Source organism: Coregonus lavaretus (assembly GCF_964263955.1).
Source record: "Coregonus lavaretus genome assembly, chromosome: 3".
Taxonomy (NCBI): domain Eukaryota; kingdom Metazoa; phylum Chordata; class Actinopteri; order Salmoniformes; family Salmonidae; genus Coregonus; species Coregonus lavaretus.
Window position 1 is genome coordinate 10,839,463 of NC_139990.1, and position 10,299 is coordinate 10,849,761.

Consider the following 10,299-nt stretch of genomic DNA (forward strand, 5'->3'; position numbering starts at 1 on the left):
GCTCTTTTTGGTTATAAGAGACGATGGCAGAAACATTATGTACAGAATAAATTACAAATAACGCGTAAAAACACACATAATAGTACAATTGGTTAGAGGGCTGTAAAACAGCAGCCATCTTCTCCGCCGCCATCTCAGCTTCTTCTGTATCTTAGTCCATGCCTCTCTGTCATTGCTTGTCCATATATGTATATATTCATAAATTCCATTCCTTACTTAGATTTGTGTGTATTGGGTATATGTTGTGAAATTGTTAGATATTACTTGTTAGATATTACTGCACTGACGGAGCTAGAAGCACAAGCATTTCGCTACACCTGCAATAACATCTGCTAAACACATGTATGTGACAAATAAAATGTGATTTGATTTGTGTCTATTGATGTGAGAAATAGGCATATCTACACAGTAATGGTGCCTGGCTGCGATATCAACTAGTCTAATTGTCACGCCCTGACTCAGGGGACTCTTATATGTTGAGTCAGGGTGTGTATATTCTTTGTTGTGTGTTTTCTATGTTTCGATCTATTATGTGTAGATCTATGTTGGCCGGTGTGGTTCCCAATCAGAGGCAGCTGTAGCTCGTTGTCTCTGATTGGGGATCATACTTAGGCAGCCTATTGGCACTAGTGGGTTGTGGGATCTTGTTCCGTGTAAGGTATGTTGTGTGTGCTACCTTGGACGTCACGTTTCGTTTAGTTTGTTGTTTTGTCGTTGTGTTTATTAAGTTAAATAAACATGTACGTATATCACGCTGCGCCTTGGTCTGACCCGTCAATGAACGAACGTGACACTAATAATTTTTGTATTGAGGTGATATGCCTATTTTAGCTAAATCGACAAGTGAAATTGATTAGATTACTCTGGCAATTAAAAATATTTTTTACAGACTCATGTACATGTAGACGTTTGAGATCTTTAATAATAAACTAAACAGACACTTAAACAGACAAACTTAACACATTTAGACGTTTTTATGGCGTTCATGGTAAGATCTTTAAACTTACAAGCAAACTGACACGTGACGTGTTAGTGCCATGTTACACGACGTGAACACTACGTCTACATGACATGTCACGTGATGTGAACAGTTTGACGCCTTTGAAAAAAACTTTGAAAAAAAACTCTCCATTGATAGTCCATGTTAATTAATGGCGGTATTCTATGATGCTAGGAAGATGTTAGCTGATTTGGTGAGAGGTATCAGTAGCTTCACGAGGCTTAATTCTGCCACTTATCACCCCCCATAGCACTGTATTGTCATAGTCATACTGACATGTTGTGTTATCATGTAGAAGTCATGAACAACCTCATACTAAATATGTAATATATTTAGAGTACAAGTTCAGGGTGAACAAGTTATGTAATCAGGTGTATAAGCAGCTGTAAGAGAGTGAAGATAAGAAAGAAGAGAGAGAGGTCCTGCCCTCCAAACACTCACTGGAATGGCACAGTGTGGTCAAGGGGTCTGAAGGATCGCCTTCTGTGTGTGTGTGTGTCCGGCTATGTATTACCTCATTGGCAGTGGTGTAAAGTACAGTACCAGTCAAAAGTTTGGACACACCTGCTCATTCAAGGGTTTTTCTTTATTTTTACTATTTTCTACATTTTAGAATAATAGTGAAGACATCAAAACTATGAAATAACACATATGGAATCATGTAGTAACCCAAAAAGTGTTAATCAAATCAAAATATATTTTAGTAGCCACCCTTTGCCTTGATGACAGCTTTGCACACTTTTGGCATTCTCTCAACCAGCTTCATGAGCAATGCTAGTAAAAATAAAGAAAAACCCTTGAATGAGTAGCTGTGTCCAAACTTTTGACTGGTACTGTAACTAAGTAAAAATACTTGAAAGTACTAGTTAAGTAGTTTTTTGGGGTACCTGTACTTTACTTTACTATTTATATTTTTTACAACTTTTACTTTTACTTCACTACATTCCTTAAGAAAAGTATGTACTTTTTACTGCATACATTTTCCATGACACCCAAAAGTCCTCGTTACATTTTGAATACTTAGCAGGACAGGAAAATTCTCTAATACACACACTTATCAAGAGAACATCCATTTAACATTTTACATTTTTAGTCATTTAGCAGACGCTCTTATCCAGAGGGACTTACAGTTAGTGAGTGAATACATTATTTATTTTATTTTATTTTTTCATACTGGCCCCTGTGGGAATCGAACCCACAAACCTGTATCGTATCTGAAGATTATGCCTTTGTTAAATGTTTTTCATGACGAAATGGAATGTTGGTTGTTCAGGCCAAAGGGGGGAGGTTTTATGATGTTATTTGAAATGTGCCGCTTGGAGGGTGACGGCCGAGGGGAGACTGGTGATTGGCCAGAAGAAGGGAGTAGCCCCTCCCTTTGCATTGTTTATAAATAGGGGGTAAACGATGAGATGACAGAACGGCCATATCAATCTGGGAGCCGTTCTCCGGACATCGCGAGTCTGTATCGATGCTGTAGATTCGTGATTTTAATAAAAGCCTCTAACACGATGCAGTATGGCGAACTCTTTGTTGACAGCGATAATTGCCACCATTCATCATATACGACATAATGGCGCCCAACGTGGGGCTGGTTTTGCGTCTCTTCCTTGTTTCAGTCAACCGCCGGCCTAACTCGCTCTGAAGCATGGCCGAAAAAGGGTGAGTGTGTTCTTACCGCTTCGGAGTTTGTTAGATTGGATATGACTTGTGTACATTGAAGAGATGTTCCATTATAACCTGGCCTCAGGTGGCGTTGTTGCTGGTCGACTGGAGTCTGATAAAATGTTATTTCATTGGTAACTATAGACAATGATAATTTATTTCATTGGTAACGGATGGCAATGAGGATTTAGAGCATAAATTTATATTTCATTGGTAACTATGGGCAATGACAAATTTAGGAAAACGGTAGGAGACATTTATATTTCATTGGTAACTATGGGCAATGACAAATTTAGAGCAAAAGGAACGGTATGATTGGTAAATTATTTCATTGGTAACTATGGTCAATGGTTGGTAAATTCAGATATGCGCATTCTTTAGAGCATTGCAGGTTTAGATAAGCCCTCGTGACACACGGGGCGACCACCAGGGTGGGCCAAAATCCTGGACATGCGTTAGGAGTGTTCAGGTTCAGTCTGGGACTGGGGGTTGGTGGGACATTTCTTGGGGATGGCTTACTCAACTTCTGTTCGACGGGATAGTTGCATTGGGGGGGATCGCTCACTGAAATAGCCATATCCACGGCAGAATAAATTTAGGGCAAACGAAACAGTACTCAATTAAAGGAACGCAATGCTGGGTTTTGTTACATGTTGTAGGCCGCAGTTAGCGAAAGGCTAATGCTAAAGGCTAATTGTGTTGCGTGCTACAGGATAATCTGAACCTTAGAGGTCCACTGCGATGGATTAAAGCCTCTTAAACTTGTTTGTATGTGATGGAACTGAAAGTTCTACGCAAATGTGAGCTCTGTTATGTGTAATTGTGTGAGTATAACGTATAAAATAGTGACGCTGTAGCGTAATGCTATCGGTCTATTGTGTGGTCAGCATGGGCTTAAGGGGTTGTGCGCATGTGCGTGTGATTTTACGGGGCTAAAAACTACGACATGAGGTGGCGCTGAGCCTCCAAAACAAAATGGTGGCTTAAGGTCAGAGGTCTTTGGGGTTTCTTTGCAGGGGTGTAATAGCTATCGAGGAGGAAAGTTGGACATGAATCTTTTAAAATCGTTAAAGTAACTGTTATTTGAACGGGATACTGTTTGGCGAGATGTAGTACATTTATAGATCAAATATATGTTGACGGAGTATAATTAATTAAAATAAGACGATTAAAATTAAATGAAATGGTTTGGAGCGATCTATTTAGTAAATGTATGGGGATGCGTTTAATTTTAAAATGATATTTGCGCATGCGTGGGATTCTGCAAAACAACACATTGGTTAAACGGCAGGGGGAGACAGAGGAACACAGACGACGGAACAAATAGGCACAGGGAGAGTTTAACACGAATATTGGTTAAAGATGAAACTTGTTTTGTAGCCTATTGAATTTATAAATTAAATATAGGATAACGGATTATAATAGATTGAATTAAATAATTAAATGACGGATTGAAAGCAAAAGGTTTTTGGGCGATCTATAATTAGTCCTGAGTTAAAGTCTTACAGTGAATCATGTGGAACAAACGAATATTGAATGGTTGGAGATACTCAGTGACTGCATTAACGACTAAAATGTTATGTTGTGTCTTTGTTCTTCTGTCATATGAGAGGAACGCTAAGTGAGAGGAGCGAGGAGATACAGGAAGTGATCACGTCACGTGGCAGAGGATCAAGTCAAAAAAGGTTTTGGTACTGATTATGGTTACAAGATCTTTCCCTAACAGGATATGTGATGTTATGACGATTTTACAAGGGGCTTGGCAAATTCTATTTCATTAAAAATTGCATTTTGGAGGCTATGTGCATCACTGGGGTTTAATTACAGATGTGTTGGGAATCCAGGATGGATTGAGGATTCTTCTGTAAATTTATGATAATTAGGGGTTAGAGCAAGGGGTTAAAAGGCTTTGTTTAGGGGTATTTTAGTCTGAAGATGACTAACTTGCATTTACTGACAGTTGATGGGTTGTGGTGAGATATACTCAACACTAATTGATATTGGTGACATAGGATATAGGAATAAAAATTGGGTTTATTATTCAGGATTTATTTGGAGTTGTTAGGGTTATATTAATAATTACAGGGGGGAAGTCTATATAACTTAAATAGTCTAAAATAGGATAGTTCACAATAAAGGAATATAAAGGGCTTGATATAGGGGAAAATTGATTAAAATAGTCATTTTTTAATCAAAGTAGGGTTAGAGTAGTGTTAGGAGAGACTAATGGCAGATGTTAGTACACCTTTCTCACATGGATTCAGCAGAAAGACATCATCCAGCAGGGTGATTATGGCATCAGAGATGAAGACGAATACGAGCAGAAACAACGATGAAGATGAATCCAGAAGACGGAAGAAAACCGAGATGTCTGGGAACTTAAGGAGATGACGATGATGACGATGAGAGTGATTGATGAGAGGCCATGGGTGGAGGTGACTCTGTGATCAGAAGGAAGTGGCAAGAGAGGAAAGAAGGATACTGGAGACTTGATCTCGGATGAAAGTTGAACGAAGAAGAAGACAAGATATTCGAGTTCTGATGAAGAAAAGTAAGAAGATGATGGAAGATGATATTTCAAGAACAGAACTTAGAAGATAACCTTTTGAAGAATACTGATAGGTCCACAACGAGAAGAACCGGACGAAGAAAACTCTATCAAATACAACTTATAACTGGTGGTGGAGAAGAAGAAAAGAAGTGTTGGTTATGAAGAATCAGAGTGAATCAAATCAACAATCACTGTTACAGCTTTAACTGAACAATATCAAAGGCAATTGTACCCGCCAAGGGGGGACCAGATGTTCCATATCGACTGTCAGTTTCTGGACAGACACAGAATTGGAGAAGAAGAAACAGAGGAAGATCAATGAGCAAGTGAAGATCACCTGTGCTTCAGGTGAACACTAAATATTCTAGAGTGCCGAGAATATCCGGAAGGGGTGCATTGCTGAGAGCCTTGATTAGAGAAGAAGAGAAAATAGCTAACAGTTGAAACAACTGACCATTAGAAGTGATAGTGAATAGGGGAAAACTTATCTGGGTTCAGTCTAAAGAGGTTAAACATATCACTCTGTAAAATAAACTAATTAGGTTAGGATAGGGATTGGAAGTAGTAAAACAGTTTAATTACTCTTAAGGAATCAATTGAGCTCTGCTATAGAAGTCAAAGAGGAAGTAAAAGAGACATACTAATATTAGGACAATATACCTATGGCATTGTTGGGAAAGAGATGCATGGTGTAAATTAAAGTGTACAATAAAGATGTACACTAGACGACTGACTGTCTGGTAGAATATTTTACGAAGTAGGGTTTTTTGGGAATCATTTGCTTAAAAGATAATATCCTAGGAAGGATGATAATGTATTAGATTACCTGTTAGACAATCTGTCTGGGAAAATAAACTTAATAGGGTGACTGTTATTCTGGGTTACATCCTGACACAAAGAGATTTGAGGTTAGGCTAAAAGGTGTTTAGTCGGTTTTGCCAAGTCTGTGTGTAATGAGTCAGAAGCAGGTGGGGAACTTTCCCAATCACATATTCCAAAAATTTGGTGGTAAGAGATTTTGTCAATAGATCAGGGGAAAAGGTTTTAAATGTTATGAGAAAAAAAGATTAGATTAAAATAAGTTAGGGGTAGGCTAGGTTGAAGGGACTCTGAGACAGTAAGCTAAGTTTCAAAGTTAGTAGTAAGACAGAGAGAGAACAGTGAGGAAGGACATTTTAAAGTTTAGTGGGAAGATATGGTAGGAGTTTAAATCGGTTAGGAGCAGATGCATTGAGAAAGTATGTGTTGCTGAATGATTTGAGGGTGATTGAGTATCTATATTTACAGTTTACAGTAGGGAGATCAATGTCATTATAGGTGTATTTTGTGTAATCAAAAGTTTAAAGTTTAGAGGTAGAACTGAAAAGGGAAAACTGGGGGAAAACTAGGAGTAAATAAGGACATTAACACTTCAGTCTATTAAAATAACAGGTAGAAGTAATTTAACTCTTTCAACATTGATAGGTATTAAAGTCATAAATATATCGCATTTGATTATAAGGGAACCAATACAGCACCAATTTTAGGGGAAAACACTTATTAGGGTTTAGGCTGGGGATGTTTCTCTCATGTGGAGAGATAATTAGGGAGGATAAGTATGGTTAGCAGGATCAGAAGTAGGAGCTGTTGCACCTACTCAAATAAGGGATTATTTTGCGTAAGGTTACAGATAAAGATCAGGGAGAATATGTGTACTTATCTAGTGAAAGCATAGACATTTGTTCCGGTTAAGAATTATTGGTTAAAGGGCTATGTAATTTGTAAGGTGATGCTTATAATGGAAGATTTGAAGTCTGTAAAACTTTCCACAGTCACAGAGGGAGTTAAGGATAAGTTTATTACAGTAGTCACTCCAACAGGGAATAATCGAATAGGATGTTGGTAGTTTCCCACTAGAGGGAATTAAGGGTTTTAATTCATCAACTAAATCAACTACTTTAAGGGTAACTTTGGAAGGGATTAATGATACGATGGTAATAGCAAATGTAGGAAGGATGACAACAACTTTTCTGAAATTAAAGGAGGCAGCAAGAGAGACTCAGGGGTTTAGGTTATTACGAATAGGGTTAAAATAGAGCAGATAGAAACAATATAGATTAATCTGAAATGGAGAATAGAGATTCATCATGGAAGCTGCAGTATGGGGTCTTTTGATTTTGATGACAGAGGGGGGGGGCATCTGATCAGTGCTGCTCGTTCCTCTGTTGTGAAGATTAGAGATAGATTAACTCATTCTGTAAGGTCAGTGAGGAATCTTGAGGGTTGATGTCTGTTGGGGATGCCAGCCCAAGACGTGTTAGACGGTCGCGCGGCCTCTGGCAGGTGTGGGTAAATGTTATGCTTTGTCATGACTGTGGTATCGGCAACAGTCATTGACCGATAAAATAATGTAGTTGTCAGACCAGTAGGGTTTAAGTGTTCTTGGGTGAAGGGATTACCCTATGGGAATTGTTAGATGGAAAGGAAAATCAGATAACAACGGAACCCTGAAGTATTCAGGTGAAGTATTGAGGGATAAAAGTTGTTTTTGCTCTAATAAAACATATGAGGTAAGGGGTATGTTTATGGGAAGATCAGGGTGATGTTGTATGATAAATTTGGATAAGCATGACCTTAAGGGTAGTAATGACAAATAATAGGTTACTTTTTATATATCAGGTAGTAAGAAGAGCAGGACTTTGATGGTTAAAAGATTAGCTTTTGACTGACAATGTGACTATGGGAATTTTAGAGGATAAGGGGAAATTATGATAGAGTATATTCTTACCCTATGGGGGATAGGATGTTGTTACAGGTCAACGTTGAAGCTTCCATATGAGGTTTTACCATTATAAGAGGGATAGCATTGGACACAGCTAACTCTAGGGTTAAAAGGGTGACATTACATTTACATTTTAGTCATTTAGCAGACACATGGCGACATGTCATAGTCTTCAAGCCTATCATTGAAGGGTAAGTTTAAGGGAGAAGGGGGGACTTCATTCATGGTATGGTGTAACATTTGGGAAGATAATATTGATAAATATTAGTTATCCTGTGAGTCCAGATAGTTCAGATAATATCACTGGGGTTATAGATGCATTATAAGGGATGCATTTGAAAGGATTTGGTTGCAAGATCAATTAGGCCAGTAGGGGCAGTGATGGGTCAGATTCTAGTTTAAGCTTTGATAACACTGTGATGTTTGTACTGACTTTTGAGAAAGTTATGAGATTGAGATAGGTTGGAGAAGTGGTGCCTGGAGACAACACTCAGATGCCGGTGTTGACTGTTCCGGATCTGAACGAAGACGGACGAGGGGGTCTAGATGGACTACTGAATGGATAAATATCCTTTTTGATTATTTGATCATTTTATTTTTATTGTTTCAAGGAAAACATTTTTTTAGTATGATTTTAGTATGATTTATGAATCAAGGGGGGGATAGGTTAATGTGATTCATACATCATTTATGCATCATTTATGTATCATTTTTTAAATTCTTAGGTGAAATGGAGGGTTAATTTGAAAGTGGTTGTTTTGCAAAGGATACTGTTTGGTCGGTTATTTTCTTGTCATTCCAGAAGCATGTGGGAGAACATGTGGAGATTGGAATACTCAAACAAAGACAATATGACTGGAGGAGATGAAACACGGAGGGTGTGGCTGATTCCATCATCAACAAGTCCATTGGAAGAGGACATTACAGGGAGATGAAGTGTAGTGGACTACATTCCAGTGTCTGCAATGAAATATAGACATATTTGATGTGTAATACATAATTGTGTCATATTCTTAGGTATTGATTTTAGTAGAATGATGTTTGATGTTATTGAATGCAGATGAGGATCTTAGATGCTTTTGTTTATTTCGATGGGGTTAGGGACAGAAGGTCTAGGAAGGGAGAGATTCATTGTACGATTCGATGGGTGGACCAGCCGTACAATGGATATTTATGGATAGGATTTTGTTTACATGTGTATTTAATGGCATCATAGTTTCAAATGCATTTACATGAGTTATGAGGTTATCTGGAGTACCGACGGTGGTTGCCTGGGGCAGAGGGACCGTGAGATAATTTTACTGTCTTGATTGATATGGATGGATGGCTGCTGGACAGTTTTTCGCTCTCACACTCCATAGAGATTTATTCATAGGTCATAGTAATGTATTCACACTTCATAAACAGGTATTTCATAGAAAGGTATTTACACTCTAGAGGAGAATGTTTTTGGGTTTAAGGTTAAGAATATTCAATGAGATAAATGGTTAATAGTCATAATCTTATTCTGTTTGTTTTCGAGACGTTTATTTCGTCTCGAAAGGGGGGAATATCGTATCTGAAGATTATGCCTTTGTTAAATGTTTTTCATGACGAAATGGAATGTTGGTTGTTCAGGCCAAAGGGGGGAGGTTTTATGATGTTATTTGAAATGTGCCGCTTGGAGGGTGACGGCCGAGGGGAGACTGGTGATTGGCCAGAAGAAGGGAGTAGCCCCTCCCTTTGCATTGTTTATAAATAGGGGGTAAACGATGAGATGACAGAACGGCCATATCAATCTGGGAGCCGTTCTCCGGACATCGCGAGTCTGTATCGATGCTGTAGATTCGTGATTTTAATAAAAGCCTCTAACACGATGCAGTATGGCGAACTCTTTGTTGACAGCGATAATTGCCACCATTCATCATATACGACACCTGGCGTTGCAAACGCCATGCTCTACCAACTGAGCTACACGGGTCACACTGGTCATCCCTACTGCGTCTGATCTGGCGGACTCACTAAACACATGCTTCGTTTGTCAATGATGTCTGAGTGTTGGAGCATGCACATGGTTATCCTTAAAGTAAAAATGGTGCCATCTGGTTTACTTTAATATAACGAATTTTAAAATTATTTATTTTACTTTTGATTCTTAAGTATATTTTAGCAATTACACTTACTTTCGATACTGAAGTATATTTAAAACCAAATACTTTTAGACTTTTACTCAAGTAGGATTTTACTAGGTGACATTTACTTTTTTACTAGGTGACAGTCATTTTCTATTAAGGTATCTTTAAGTATGACAATTGGGTACTTTTTCCACCACTGCTCATTGGA